This window comes from Carettochelys insculpta, chromosome 2 (assembly GCF_033958435.1).
Source record: "Carettochelys insculpta isolate YL-2023 chromosome 2, ASM3395843v1, whole genome shotgun sequence".
NCBI lineage: Eukaryota > Metazoa > Chordata > Testudines > Carettochelyidae > Carettochelys > Carettochelys insculpta.
The window spans coordinates 202,438,491-202,452,366 of NC_134138.1; positions in this window are offsets into that span (position 1 = coordinate 202,438,491).

Genomic DNA, 13,876 nt, shown 5'->3' on the forward strand with positions numbered 1-13,876 from the left:
GACACTGTACAGCTACTGGTATTGTTGTCTTCCCCTCTTAATAGGGGTCTAGGGAAGAATTTAAGCTTAGGTATGGTGAGTCATTAACTTTTCTTTTGATCCACCAGAAGGGACTTAAAAAGGCATGCAGAAGGAAGGGTCCCTTTATAAGATGTAAGAAACTGGGGCTTGTGCATGAGCCATCCAGTGTAAATAACTGGGCATGGTCAGGGTCTTCCACCATCTGGGAAAAAAAACCTAAGGAGAATCTTTTACACTATCATTAGAGCCACATAAATAACCCCTCCTCCCTTCCCAGACCAGGTCAGGGACCATGTCAAACTTTCTAGGGGGATGCACTAAGACTTCTAATAGTTCAGAAATTTGGCTGGCTAAATCTAAGTAAGCGGTGTTGCAGTCAGCACACAGGCCCCAGCCTTGCTCAAATTTGTCCATTTTGTGAATTAAACCTGAACCAAAATTTTTTTATGACTATAAACTCTTCATATTGAGGTGTTTGTATGTGTAGGTGTTGTGATGTTTTTCCTCCCATCCATATTGTGGCCAGGAACTGGACCCCAGAAGAGCCAAACTACTGTGAGAACAACTGTCTCGCTGGGTATCCGGACAAACCAGCAGGAGAAGTGCTGCAAGAAAATACCATCTCACAAGATTCCTGGATGAATATTAGACTAATGCACTCTTGATATTGTAAGGGGTTAGTGGACTACAAAGTGGGGAGGGTGAGAAGCTAAGGTCAAAAGTGAGAAACTTTGATTTAGTGTGTGATTTTTTTTTCCAAAACCACTGAAGTATTTCTCCTATGTTAATTTTAATTGAATTGCATAAATGATTGAAGACTGTCTGTAAAGGTCAAATTCTTGAAATCCTTGAATTCCCTGGATCTATGGGCACCGAAGAGACAAATTTGGGATTTTTGGGGAGTTAAGTCTACAACAGTGTCTCTCATCCTTTCCAGTCTACTGTACCTTTTTCTGGAATGTGATTTGTCTTGAGTACCCCCACGTTTCACTTCACTTAAAAACTACTTGCTTACAAAATCACACATAAAAACGCAGAAGCGTCGCAACACGCTACTGCTGAAATAATTGGTAGCTTTTTCATTTTATAAAGGTAAAATAAATCATTTGAAATATAAATATTGTGTTTACATTTCAGCATATAGTAAGTAGAGCAATTTAAACAAGTCATAGATTGTATGAAAATTTGGTTTGTAGTGATTGGGCTAGTGCTTTTACGTACCTGTTATTAAACCAGGCAGATATCTAGATGGGTCAATGTACTCCCTGGACGACCTCTGTGCACCAGCCAGAGGTACATATAATCACTGTTCTACAAAGTACTGTATTAGGCAGTGACTCGAACCTGGCTTCTTCCAGATAGTCCTTTAATTTGCTTTTATCCAGCTCACCTGGACTGGAGACACAACCTATCTAAAAAACAATATTTGAAACAAAAACATCTACATCAAAGTGTCTTCTTCTTCACAGGCACGGGGTGTCTTTTTCCCAGTGCTGCTCCACAGCTTGAATGCAGAATTGAGACAATTCCAGGTATGCCTTCACTGCAGAGTTAACTCAAGTTAACGCATCTCAAGTTAGGCAGCCACACTGCAAAATAACACACCAGCTACATAGGATTGCTTATGGACCAACCAAGTTGAATTAAAGCACTATTGGGCTCAAGGCTGGGTGTGTGTTTGTGTGTGAGAGAGAGAGAGAGAGAGCACCACTCAAGTTAGGGGCAACACTGGAATTAAAGCTTGAGTTAACTACAGTGAAGACTCGTCCTTAGTTTAATTCCACTAACCTAGGACAGGTTAGCCAACAATCTGTTTCTTATCAGTGTCACCCCTATTATGTGGGACGACGTCGTGCTTAGCTGACAGCTTGTCTCCATTCCTTCTTGGTGATCACTTGAAAAGGAGTAGGACGTCTTCATGTCACCCTCCTATTCCACTGACAGCTGATTAGCCTGATTCTGGAGCTCCAGGTCTTACATAGAAGGGACAGGTGTTGGTAGCTGTTGAAGAGGTAGAGGGCTGGTTTGCTGCTCTTTTCTTCTTCTCCACCTTTCCTCATCTACACTGCAGTGGGACCTCTCAGATTATATCACCCCCTCAGGATTACCGCTCTCCAATGGGGATGGTCCTGAGCAAGGTTCTTCCAAGTGTCAACTCCAATGCTGCACTTTTTCATGTGTGTCCTCAGCATGTCCTTATATTGCTTCCTCTGGCCTCCCAATGCTCCTTTCTCCTTCCTCCAACTCAGGAAACAGAATTCTTTTTGGGAAGCGCTGATCAGACATATGAACCACATGACCAGTACAACAAAGTTGTTGATGAATGATAACGTCTTCAGTGTTGGTCATGTTCGACTCTTCCAGGATGCTTGTGTTCATCTGCCTATCCTCCTGAGAGAGAGATAGGATTCTTCTGAGGCAGTGTTGATGATAGTGTTCAAGTGCCTTCAAATAACGCTTGTATGTTGTCCAGGTTTCACATGCGTACAGTAGTGTTGGAACAACCACTGCAGTGTACAAGGAGCTTTGTCCTGGGATACTTGAATACTCTTTCTCTCAGGCAGGTAAAAGCAGAGCTTGCACGGCTCAGATGATGCTGAATTTCCACATCAGTCAACATTAGCAGAAAGATAACTGCCAACGTATAGGAAATGCTCCACATTTAGATGCTCTAGCAGTTTTTTGTTGACTTCAATAGAAGGTAAATCAGATTGTCCCATTGGTGAGGGCTGGTGAAGCACCTTGGTCCTTTTGATGTTCAGTGTGAGGCTGAGATTCTTGTATGCTTTGATGAAGGCGCTTAAGATGGTCTGAAGGGCTGTGGGAGAAAGACCAGCAACCATGTTGTTGTCCACCTACTGGAGCTCCATGATCAAGGCCATGGAGTTCTTGCTTTTAGCCTTTAGTCTCCTGAGATTGAAGAGCTTTCCATTCATTCTATAGACAATCTTCATGCCATCTGCGAGCTTGCCATCAATGAGGTGATGAAGGTCATGGTGATGAAGATGCAGAACAGTGCTGGGGCAATGACCAGCCTTGTTTGACTCCTGTTCTGACCTCAAAGGGGTAACCTTGGGATCTGTTATTGCTCAATGGCAATCATGTTGTCGTGAAGTAGCCTGCAGATGCTAATGAATTTTTTGGGACAGCCAATCTTTGAGAGGATGGTCCACAGGGTGCTATGATTGATTGTGTTGAACACTCTGGTCAGCTCTGCGATTGCATCAGCTAGTTCCTTAAGTGTCCAAGGCTGAATTTTATCAAGCTCTGCTGTCTTAAATACATCAAATTTATCTAAATATTTTAACTTGCTCTTTCAGTATTTTGGCTTGTGTTCCTTCCCCCTTGTTGGTAATTAATACAAATAATATTATCTGGTCTCAATATACCTTTATATTGAAGACAGAAGCTAAGTGGGCATTAAACACCTCTGCCTTCATGATGTTATCCATTAGTAGCTCTCCTTACCTGCTAAGTAGAGGATCTAAAATTTCCCTCATCTTTCTTGTGTTCCTAATGTATTTATAGAGCCTCTTGTCATTGCTTCATGTTGCTTTTTATATATCTGGTTAAATATAACTTATTTTGTACTTTAGTCTATAAATTTGTCACTAGGTGCTTGTGAGATTCTTTAGAACTTCTCTTTAGCTATTCATCCACATTTCCATTTTTATAGGATTCTTTTTTGATATTCCGTTCACTAAAGATCTCTGTATGGATCCATGTTGGCCTCTTACTACTCTTCCTTCTTTTTGTTTGCACCAGGATAGTGTTAGTATTGGGTTTAATATTGCCTCTTTGAGAAGATGCTAGCTCTTCTGGTTTCCTTTCGCTATTCTTCCCAGTGAGTCTGACCTACCACATTTCTGAGTTTGCTCGTCCGCTTTTTTATGTCTATTTCCACATCCTACTGCTCTCACTCCTTCCTTTCTTTAGAATCAAATTACCTTTGACCTTCAGATTCACAAACTTTACCTCCTGCTAGTCAGAATCAAGTCTAAAATGGCTGTCCCCTTGGTTTCTTCCTTCACCTTCTGAAACAAAATATTGTCTCCACATTCCAAGATCTTATTGGACATTTTGTGTTTTGCCATTTACTTTTTCCAACCGATGTCTGAAGAGTAAAAATCCCCCATTGTTACCATGTCCTGTAATTTGTATATTTCTGTTTGCTCCAGAAATACACTCCTCCTCAAAATAGAGCTTTCTACAGGTTGAACCTCTCTAATCTGGAACTCTCTCATCCAGCAAATTCAGTAATCCGACATTGTTTTAGTTAGCTGGACAACCACTTATCATGGGTATGACCAAGGGTCCTGTGGTCCTCTGGGTGTGACCAAGGTTCCTGTAGTCTCATAAAATTTGTTTACAGCCACCAGTCTTGGCCCTAGGTGTTCTGTGCTGTTATTTAGCTGTAATTTATCCTTAAATGTCTTCTAAGAGACCAGCAAGCTATGGAAGTGTGCTAAAAAATATTGTTCCCCAATTATCCAGAAGATTCTAGCACCAAGCACTAGTCAGGTCCCGAGAGTGCTGGATGAGAGAGGTTCAAGCTGTAGTAGACTCCTACCATGGTATTTCTCACTTTTCTCTATTTTATCTTCACCCAGAGGCTTTGAACTGGATTACCTCCCACCTCCTTTTGAGCTGCAGAACAAGTGTATATATATTATTAATGTATAATATAGGATTTAGCCACAGTCTGTGTCTTGCTGATTTAGGCTGTGTCTATACTACAAGATAAAATTGATGTATAATAAATTCAAATACTTAATCTCAATATTATGAAATCGAATAAAGTGTCCACAAAGCTTTTTGAAATTCGACCCAGCTGTTCTCTGTGTTGAATCTCTGTGTCCCCATTGCCCCGTGTAAGTTCAACAGTGTGAGCAATGCATTGTGGATACCTATCCCACAGTGTCTTAGCTCAGGTTGCTTGTGGGTGTTTCATGTTGGAATCCCAGAATTCCAAGCACTATCCCAGAATGTACTGCATCATTAACTGTGCAAAAAAAGAACTGGAGATCATGCCATTTCCTGCTGCAGCATTCCAGCACAAGCATGGACCCATGAACACTCCAACTCATAGCACAGATCATTTTGGCAACCGCAGCAGCTGTCATGCAATTTGTCCTTCAGTTCCAAAGCTCAATGACGATTGTCTATCCTAGTGGTGGTGGTGCTGCTGCTGCTGCTGCTGATGTTGACAAGGATGGTTTGGAAGAGCAAATCTCCCAACTGCAGTCCAAGAACACAGAGCTGGGGTTGCCATGACTGCATTGCTGAAAGTGGAGTGGCATTTTTGGACTCAAGAGACCAGCACACACTGGTGGGACCACATTGTTTTGGAGTCCTGGGACAACCAGCAGTGGGTGCAGAATGTTTGCGTGCACAAGTCCCCCTTTATGGAATTCTGTGATGTGCTGGCATCCACCCTGAAGCACAGCAACATAAACATGAGGCAGGCTTTAATGGTACAGAAGTGATTGCACTGCAGAAGTTTCCAACCCCTGACAGTTACCAGTCAGTGGCAAATCAGTTTGGGGTAGACAGATCTACAGTGGGGGCCATGGTGATGGAGGTGGCCCATGGTATCTGTTGGCGTCTCCTCAGAAAGACTGTGACTGTGGGAGACTATGACTACAGGCCATAGTGGGTGGCTTTGGTGCCCACAGGTTTCCTAACTGTGGTAGGGCAATAGATGGCATGCACATCCCCATCATGGCTCCATCCCACCTGGCCTCAGACTATATTAATTGAAGGGGATACTTCTCCATGGTCATGCAGGGATTGGTAGGTCACAAAGTCATTTTACTGATATCAATGTTGGCTGGTCAGGGAGGGTTTACAACACGCGCATATTCCGAAATTTGGAACTGTACCGAATGCTTCTGGATGGGACATTTTTCCCTGACTGGAAAATCAAGATTGACGACATGGAGAGGCCCATTATTACATTGGGTGACGCGGCTTACCCTCTGCTTCCCTGCCTGATGAACCCCTACACAAGAGCCCTGGACCCCAGTAAGGAAAATTTCAATCACAGACGGAGCAGGTGCAGAATGGTGGTGGAATGCGCCTTTGGATGTTTGAAAGTGAGATTCAGATGTTTATTGACGCATTTGGATGTTTCTGAAGCTAAAGTCCTCACCGTTAGTACAGCGTGTGCTATTTTGCACAACATACTTGAATCAAGGTGGGAGACTTTCCCGTCTATCTGGAATTCTGAAGTGGAGGCAATAGGCAGGGCTTACTCGCAGCCGTCTACGATGCCACCCACCAGTAGCCACGCTCAGCTGCAGCAATAAGGGACACTTTAAAAACCAGCTTTATGAGTGATCTGTAACGCACATGGTACCTATGTGTGTCTCTGCCGTAATGCCAATAAATCAACTGTGTCATAACAAATGAATGCTCGTTCTTGGTGGGAGGGGGTTAAATTGCAGTCAATAGAATGTGCTGTGCCTTCAGTGCCCCCCCTGCCCAGTTCTCCCGGCCATGCGTCTGCTGCAGACAAGGGAGTTTCACTGTCCACCTGTACCTTCAGTGGCAATCACCCTCTCCTCCTGCCTGGTTCCCTCAGTTGCGTGCCTGCAGTGGACAAGGGAGTCTCACTGCCCAGCTGTGCTTTTAGCAGCACTCACCCACCTCCCATCCGCCGGTTTTGATTTGTGTTTCCCCCCTGACACGCCCTCCTGCAGGACAAGAAATCACCCTGAACTCAAAGGAATTAGTTTATTTTGTGGGGAGGAGAGGTTTAAGTGGCCAGGAAAAGAAGCCTTCTCAAGGGTGTTTGTATAGGCTTCTGCAGTGGCCCTTGGGGCTGCTGCAGCAATGTAGTCTTGCTGTCCCTCCCCATGTGTGGGCACCATGACAACGGGGGATGGGCGACCTCCCTGCAGGGGACTCGTTGCATGGACTGTGATGACGGGGGGAGGGGGGCGCCCTGTCCTCAGGGGACTCTGGCCAGCGGGTATCAGCTGATGCCCTGCTAGTTTGGGAATCCCTCTGCAACTGAAACAGGGAGCGCAGGATCTCCATCTGCTCAGTAACAACCGTTACGAGCTGTGCTGCGACCATGGTCTGCTTTGCTGTGACCTCCCTGTGCTTTGCTGCGGCCTTTGCCTGGTTCTGCAGGTCAAGCATTCTCTCATTAAAGTTCACTTGACTCTGACATCACTCAGCTGTACTGTGATGCCACTGAGCAGTGTCCTTTGTCAAGTTCTTGTGCTCTGCTTGAGTGTCTTGCATGTGCTGCAGGATCATATCTTGTTTTCGTTTCCTGCGTGTCCTGGTTTTCCCTGCAACACTGGACACTGGGACTGGAAAATGAAGGTCAAAATTAAGATATGATTGACATAATGTGCTTTGAAGTCCAATGAATGGGTCTGTGTGTGTACTATCACTGAAAGTGTACTTTTGGAGGACACATGGGTTATTAAGGATGGGGCAGTTAGAGTGCATTTCACCATACTTCACTTGCCATCACTTCTCCAGCACATTGTCTTGTAGACATGGACAGTTATAAGCAATTATCCTCTTCTGGTGGGAACGGGAAGGTCTGCAAAGCAGGGGCAACCGCCAGGTGTCCTGGCCAGGTGTCCTGTGGGCAGTTACAAATGGACAGCTGTGTGTGGGTGGGGCTTTGAAGTGCCAACATGCCATGTAGCTGCAGGCACTTTGAAGTGCCCATGCTAATTCCAAGTGCCTTTACTCCCCAAAACGTAAAGAGCCTGCAGCATACCGGCACTGGAAAGTTTGACACTTTGAAGTTGCCGTGGGGGAGAATTAGCCTTATGAAGTGCTGCATGTGCTTTGCAGCACTTAATTAGTAATTTCCCGTCAGCCTTATTGCCATGCCTAAGAAGGGGGCAAATGTAGACGTAGCCTATATGTATAACTATGTCTCTTAAAAATACAGGAATAGAACAGTAGTGAAACAAGGGAGTCTATGTGCACCCCTGAGTTTGAGCCCTGCAGAGATTCAGATTGATATTCAACTTGCACTAACTTTAAATTTGTATTATCATGAATTTCATGAGCTTACTAAAGTGACTGTCATCTTTTTTGCATGAGAAGAATCATCACATTTTCAGTGTCAGAACTTGATATTCTCTACGGATGTATCTAAATTCTGTAAAAACAGCCGACAGTTCATAGGGATAGGTTTTTTTTTATATTATTGTCTCGCTTTAATAGAAATGCTAATGGAAAAACATGAACGGCAGCATAATCATGGTATTGGGCTAGTGATTCTGTGGTTAAGTTTTCCTGAGAGTTTTAATTATAATCTACTTGTTTCAGCTGTTTCACTTTGTAAACTTTCAGACAAACACACTTTGGAATACATTCTTTTCATTAGTAGGTGGAAACTAAACCTCTTTTAGCAAAGGGATAATAATGGATCTGCTGCCTGAGGCTGGGAGACTGTATGTAGTAGGCTGGAAGCAAGTGAAAGAGTAAGAGAAGAATTGACTTCGTCTACTTAAGGAAGATCACTACAAACTATCGTTGTTCCTTTGAGAGGGAGATGCAGTTAAATAAAACGCAGGGAGAGCATGTTGGAGTGCACTAAACAAATGACACCATAATTTAATTGACTAGGGGAATAATTGCTGAGTATGCAAACAAATCTAAGAAAGTCGGTGTGCAGCAGGGGAGAGTGAAGTGTGTTCAAGGGAGTGCAATGCCCAGCCAGCATGTATGAAGTCAACATTGCATTATGTGAGAGGCCAGAATGGAAATATGCCATAAGAAAGCACAAAACCTTAAAAGAGCATCTGCTAGGATATGTGTTATCAGCATAGTTATCCATATTCTGGAAACAAGTCCACAGTCATGGCATGCATTCTGAAGCTCCAATTCAGGAAGGCACACCTGTTCAAAGTGATTTCCTGAATAGAAATGGCATGTGCTTATACACTTAACTGAAACGGGGTGGGGGGAGGAGAAGAAGGCAAAGATTTTTCATTAAACTTCTTAGGAGATAAATGTATGGGATGATCACATCAGCAAAGCAATAACTAAGCAGCACTTGCAAACTTACTAAGATCGTGAAGCACGAATCCAATGATTAACAAAAGTCCTCTGTTCCAAGGAGAGTGCTTTGGGAGCTTGATTTGTAAAGCCTCAAAGACCTCATTGGAAACGTGTAATCCTGTATTTATTTATTTATTTATTTATTTATTTGCTGCTGTAAGATTTACTTTGAGGCTACGTCTGCACTACAGAGATCTGTCAACAGAAGTTACTGTTGGAAGATATCTTCTGGCAAACCTTCTGTCGACAGATCATGCCCACACATAAAAGCATATTGAAAGAGTGATCTGCTCTGTCGACAGAGCAGCTAGACTGCCTGGCCGCACTCTTGACAGAATGGTCAACTGGAAGCTCAGCAAACAGGGCTGCCCAGTGAACTGGAAGCCCTGTCTGTCGACAGAGAGCCTCTTGGAACAGCTACACAGCTTTTTGTCAACAAAAACTGTTGACAAAGGCATTATTCCTCATCACAAAGAGGCAGAACGCTGGCAGCAGGAGTGCCTAGTTTTGTTGAGAAAAAACATTTTGCGTGTAGATACTCTGTGAGTTTTGTCGACAAAACTCTCTAGTGTAAATGTAGCCTGCCTGTTGTGCATTGAGGTCCTCGGGGTGGGGGAGGACCTTGAAGGATGCTAGTTCAGTGACAGGCTGCATAATGACCCTTTTTCAAAAGAGAGGAGTGTAATGCTCGGGCTTGGTCGAGGAAGGAAAATGAGTATCATATTATAGGAACATTTGTGTGCAGCATCTTGGAAGCTGGATTGACAACTGCTCTCAATTTCTTTTCAACTCGCCTCACAATAAATAAAGAATTCTAGAAAAAGGATGGCCTTTCCACAAGGGACATTCTCTTTGTTCCCTAACTTAGCGTTCAAGAACTAAATTTGGGTCCAAACCCAGAACCCTTGGTCTCTGACATTCCAGGGCGATTGGACTCATAATGGCCTTTCAAACTGAGGCCCATTTTCGCAAATAATCCAGCTGCTGCTTTTGCCTGTTGGTCTCTTGCTGTGCAAAACTCAATACTATGTCTTGGAAAAAGGGAAAAAACAACAACTTTAAAACAATTCTAATGAAGATTTATGAGGCAAACTGTTTTGTTTATTAGAAAGGCAGCTTGTTTTCCCCCTAGTTCGAAATGTGTTTTTACGCTCTCGATATTTTTTCTTATTGCTTGCCCTGGAAGTGTATGGCATATCCTCACTTTGCTGCTCACTGCTGCCTATTGAAAAGAGTGTGAGTGGGGAAGTGGTGAGGTGGTGCAGTGCCATAACCAGCTAATTTTGCACCTGGGGCAAGAGTATAAAATTGCACCCCTCAATATTCAGACTAGTTATTTCATAGAAAAAGGGAAAATACATAAAAACCACACCACACTGCTTACACTGGCTGGTGTAGGGCTGTGTCAGGTCCCCCCCAGGCTAACTGGCAGGGAGTGGGAGGCTGGGGCTATGCATGGTGGACCACTATGTCCCCGTCTCTCCTGCCTCAGGGGGGCCCGGGCCCTTACTGGCTGCTTGCAGCAGGCTGTGGCAGGGCCTCGCAGGAAGTGGGAGAGGTCCGGGGGTGGGTGGGTGTGGTGATGGCACTGGGTGCAGAGCCAAGATATTAATGTGGTACGGTGTGTAGGGCATAGGGTGTGTGTGGAAGTGCTGTGTGCAAGCACTGTGTGTGTGTGTGTGTGTGTGTATGTAAAGGTAGGGTGTATATGGTGGTGCTGTGCCTCTGGGCAGTATGTGCATGAGTTGTAGATGCTGGTGGTATTGTGTGTGGAGAGAGAGTGTGTGGAGATAGTGAAGTATGTACAGGCAGGGTGTAAATGCTGGTGGTGCTGTACCAAGAGACAGGTGTATGTACGTGCTGGTGGCCCAGTGTGTGCAAGTATAGGATGTGTGAAGGTGGGGCGCTGTAGAGGAGCGGGGTGTGTGGAAGTGGGGCAGCATGCAGGGGCAGGGAGTGCTGGTAGCACTGTGCCCGTACAGGTGTGTAGTGGTGCTGTGTGTGTGTGTGTATATAAGCACTGCTAATGCTGTGTGAGGAGTGTGCTGGTGGCAGTGGTGCTGTGCACAGGGAGATCTATATTCATACCATCTTACCTACTCTTGGCACTTCCATCAAACCATAGGAAGACAATTTAACCTTCGTTCCCCCATTCTCTCATGGATTTAGTTATAAGATGCTTGCTGCAGACTCTGATTCTCTGTCAGACCTGGTGTATTCTTGAATATCTATCAGCACTCACTGACCCTCTCAATACACTCAAACATCACGCCTTTTCTAGGCACAGATTCATGCAATGATTTAATATCCTCCTTTAGTTTCAGGCTTATCCTTGGGAACAGCAAACCATTTTTGCCTGGAGGAAGGCAGGTAGTAAGGATATTTTCCCAATTTACAGCTTCCCCGTTGTTTAAACAAGTTGTAACAACCCCCTTTGAGCTAAACACATAGCAAATAATCCATCATTCATAAACACATGGATGTATGCTTAATACTTGTAAAAAATCATATGAATATCTTCTGGTTTGTCAACTATCTGTTCCATCTTGTATTTAGAGGTGATGCTGGGAGTATCTTTCCCAGACCTGAAGAAGAGTTTGATGTAGCTCAAAAATTTATCTGTCTAACTCAAAGAAGTTGGTCCAGTAAAAGATATTGTCCTACCTACAATGAATATCTAACATTTGGCACTCAAATCCTGGATTTAGACATCTAAATATAAATGGCTTGATCTTCAGAGATACTAAGCACCTATAATTCGTAGCTGACCAGATCCTCAGCTGCTGTAAATCAGCAACAGTCAGTGAAGCTTCATTTACTTACACCCATTGAAGATCTGACTCCACTGTTTTTGGCAGGAGTTGCAGGTGCTCGGAACGTCTGAATATCAGATCCCTTTCACTTAGTGTGCATAGCTTTAGGTGCCAAGTTTGAAGAGTTAGGCCTGATTGTATAGCTGATTTTAATTGACCATGGGTTTTGAAACTTTATGGTAACTATAGTGATGTGGCCTCAGAAGGGAGGTTTAGGTTGGACATTGGGAAAAAGTTCCTAACTGTCAGGGTGGTCAAACAGTGGAATAAATTGCCAAGGGAGGTTGTGGAATCTCCATCGCTGGAGATATTTAAGAACAGGTAAGATAGATGTCTATCAGGGATGGTTTAGATAGTACTTGGTCCTGCCATTGGGGCAGGAGGCTGGACTCGATGGCCTCTCGAGGTCCCTTCCAGTCCTGGTGTTCTATGATTCTATGATTCTATTCTGTGTTACCAGCTGAAGGGTAAATGTTACAATAATTCCTGTAACAAGGAGAACAGTAGAGAAAAATGCACCACTTGATAGGAAAGAAAGGCATTCAAAGAAAAAACAAAAAACATCTAGTGACATGCATATTCAGTGGAGCTTTTTTAACGAGGCACTTATTGCCCAATCCATTTAGCATTGGCGTTGATCAAGTGCTGAGCTTCAAGGAATAAGCTTATCCAATATGTTAAAGTTCTTGGTACTTCCACCCAACATGAGAATTTATACCTCCATTACATGGAAAGACTTAAATGAGGGGTTTTCTCCCCCTTAACTTTAAGGCACTGGAAGGAAGAGCCCTCAGAACAAAATGGTGGGCTAGGAAACATCCCTCACTGATGGCTGGAGAGCTTGCAGTCTGGAGAGGCCAAGCATTAAAGTAGCACTCTTTTTCTACCATCCGCTGAATGTTGCTGTTGAATGTTGCTGATGCCTTTTGAATTCTGTTGGAGACTAGATTTTTTACCACTGCTCCAAGGCCAGTAGGCCCAAGAGATCAGATAAACCACACTGGATAATACGTAACTTTTTTGCTCTCAGCAAAAGTGGCATAAGAGACCCAGTTTAGCCTGCAGAATGTTAAATCCAATGTCCTGCCTAGTATTATTGCACTTACCTATCTTATTATTTTCACTAAGCAAGTTGGAGCATAGTTTGAGTCTCAAAATCTTCATTGCAGAGAGAAGCAGAAGAATTACTTCTCAAGGCTTGCTGACAACACTGCTGCTAATGCATGTCAATCAGTTGTTATCACAACATACCTGGAAATATTTTTATAGCTGTTGCTCATTAATTAACTTTTTATCATAAATATGAATGTTTGTTTCTGTTGTAAAGGGCATAATAGCATTCCAGGTTAATTTCATGCAAGAAAGCATTAGGGAGACTATCAAAGCAAGTGCTCTGAAAATAGGAAGCTGTACCAATTATCAACCTAAGAAAAACTCAGTATGTCTCAGAAAGGAAAGGTGGGGACAGAGGCACAGAAGTGGCTTTCACCCACTTTTACAGTCCCTAAATCTTGATCACGAGGCTCCTGAAGACTTGAAACAGGCCTCGTGGTTAAAGGTGAGAGATGGCGTGAGGATAACAGCGTGAGACAATGCTGAGAGGGCATTGTGACTCGTGCACTGGTACAGCCAGGGATGATGAAGGGGCAGTGGCAAGGAGGCTCTTCAATAGAAACCCCTCAGCACTTTTCCCTCAGGGCTGGAGCTGCTCACATTCACTCCTGGGCTCTGGAACTTCGCTACCCAATGACAATCTAAGTGGGGTGCACCAAAGGGGAAAGCAGGGGAGAAGAAGAGTATCACAGAGACATTTGTCCATTGGATGCTCACATTAGTAGATGGTGAAACTGAGGCAATGGACTGCTGCCCAAGATAATGTGGGCGTGAGAGGTCTACATAGTCCCTAGATGTAAATCAACACAGCATTGATTATTGACGATGTGTTTTCCCAAATTAATGCTGTGGATTTTCCCCTTCCCCTCATAACATTTTATTTGTTTTTT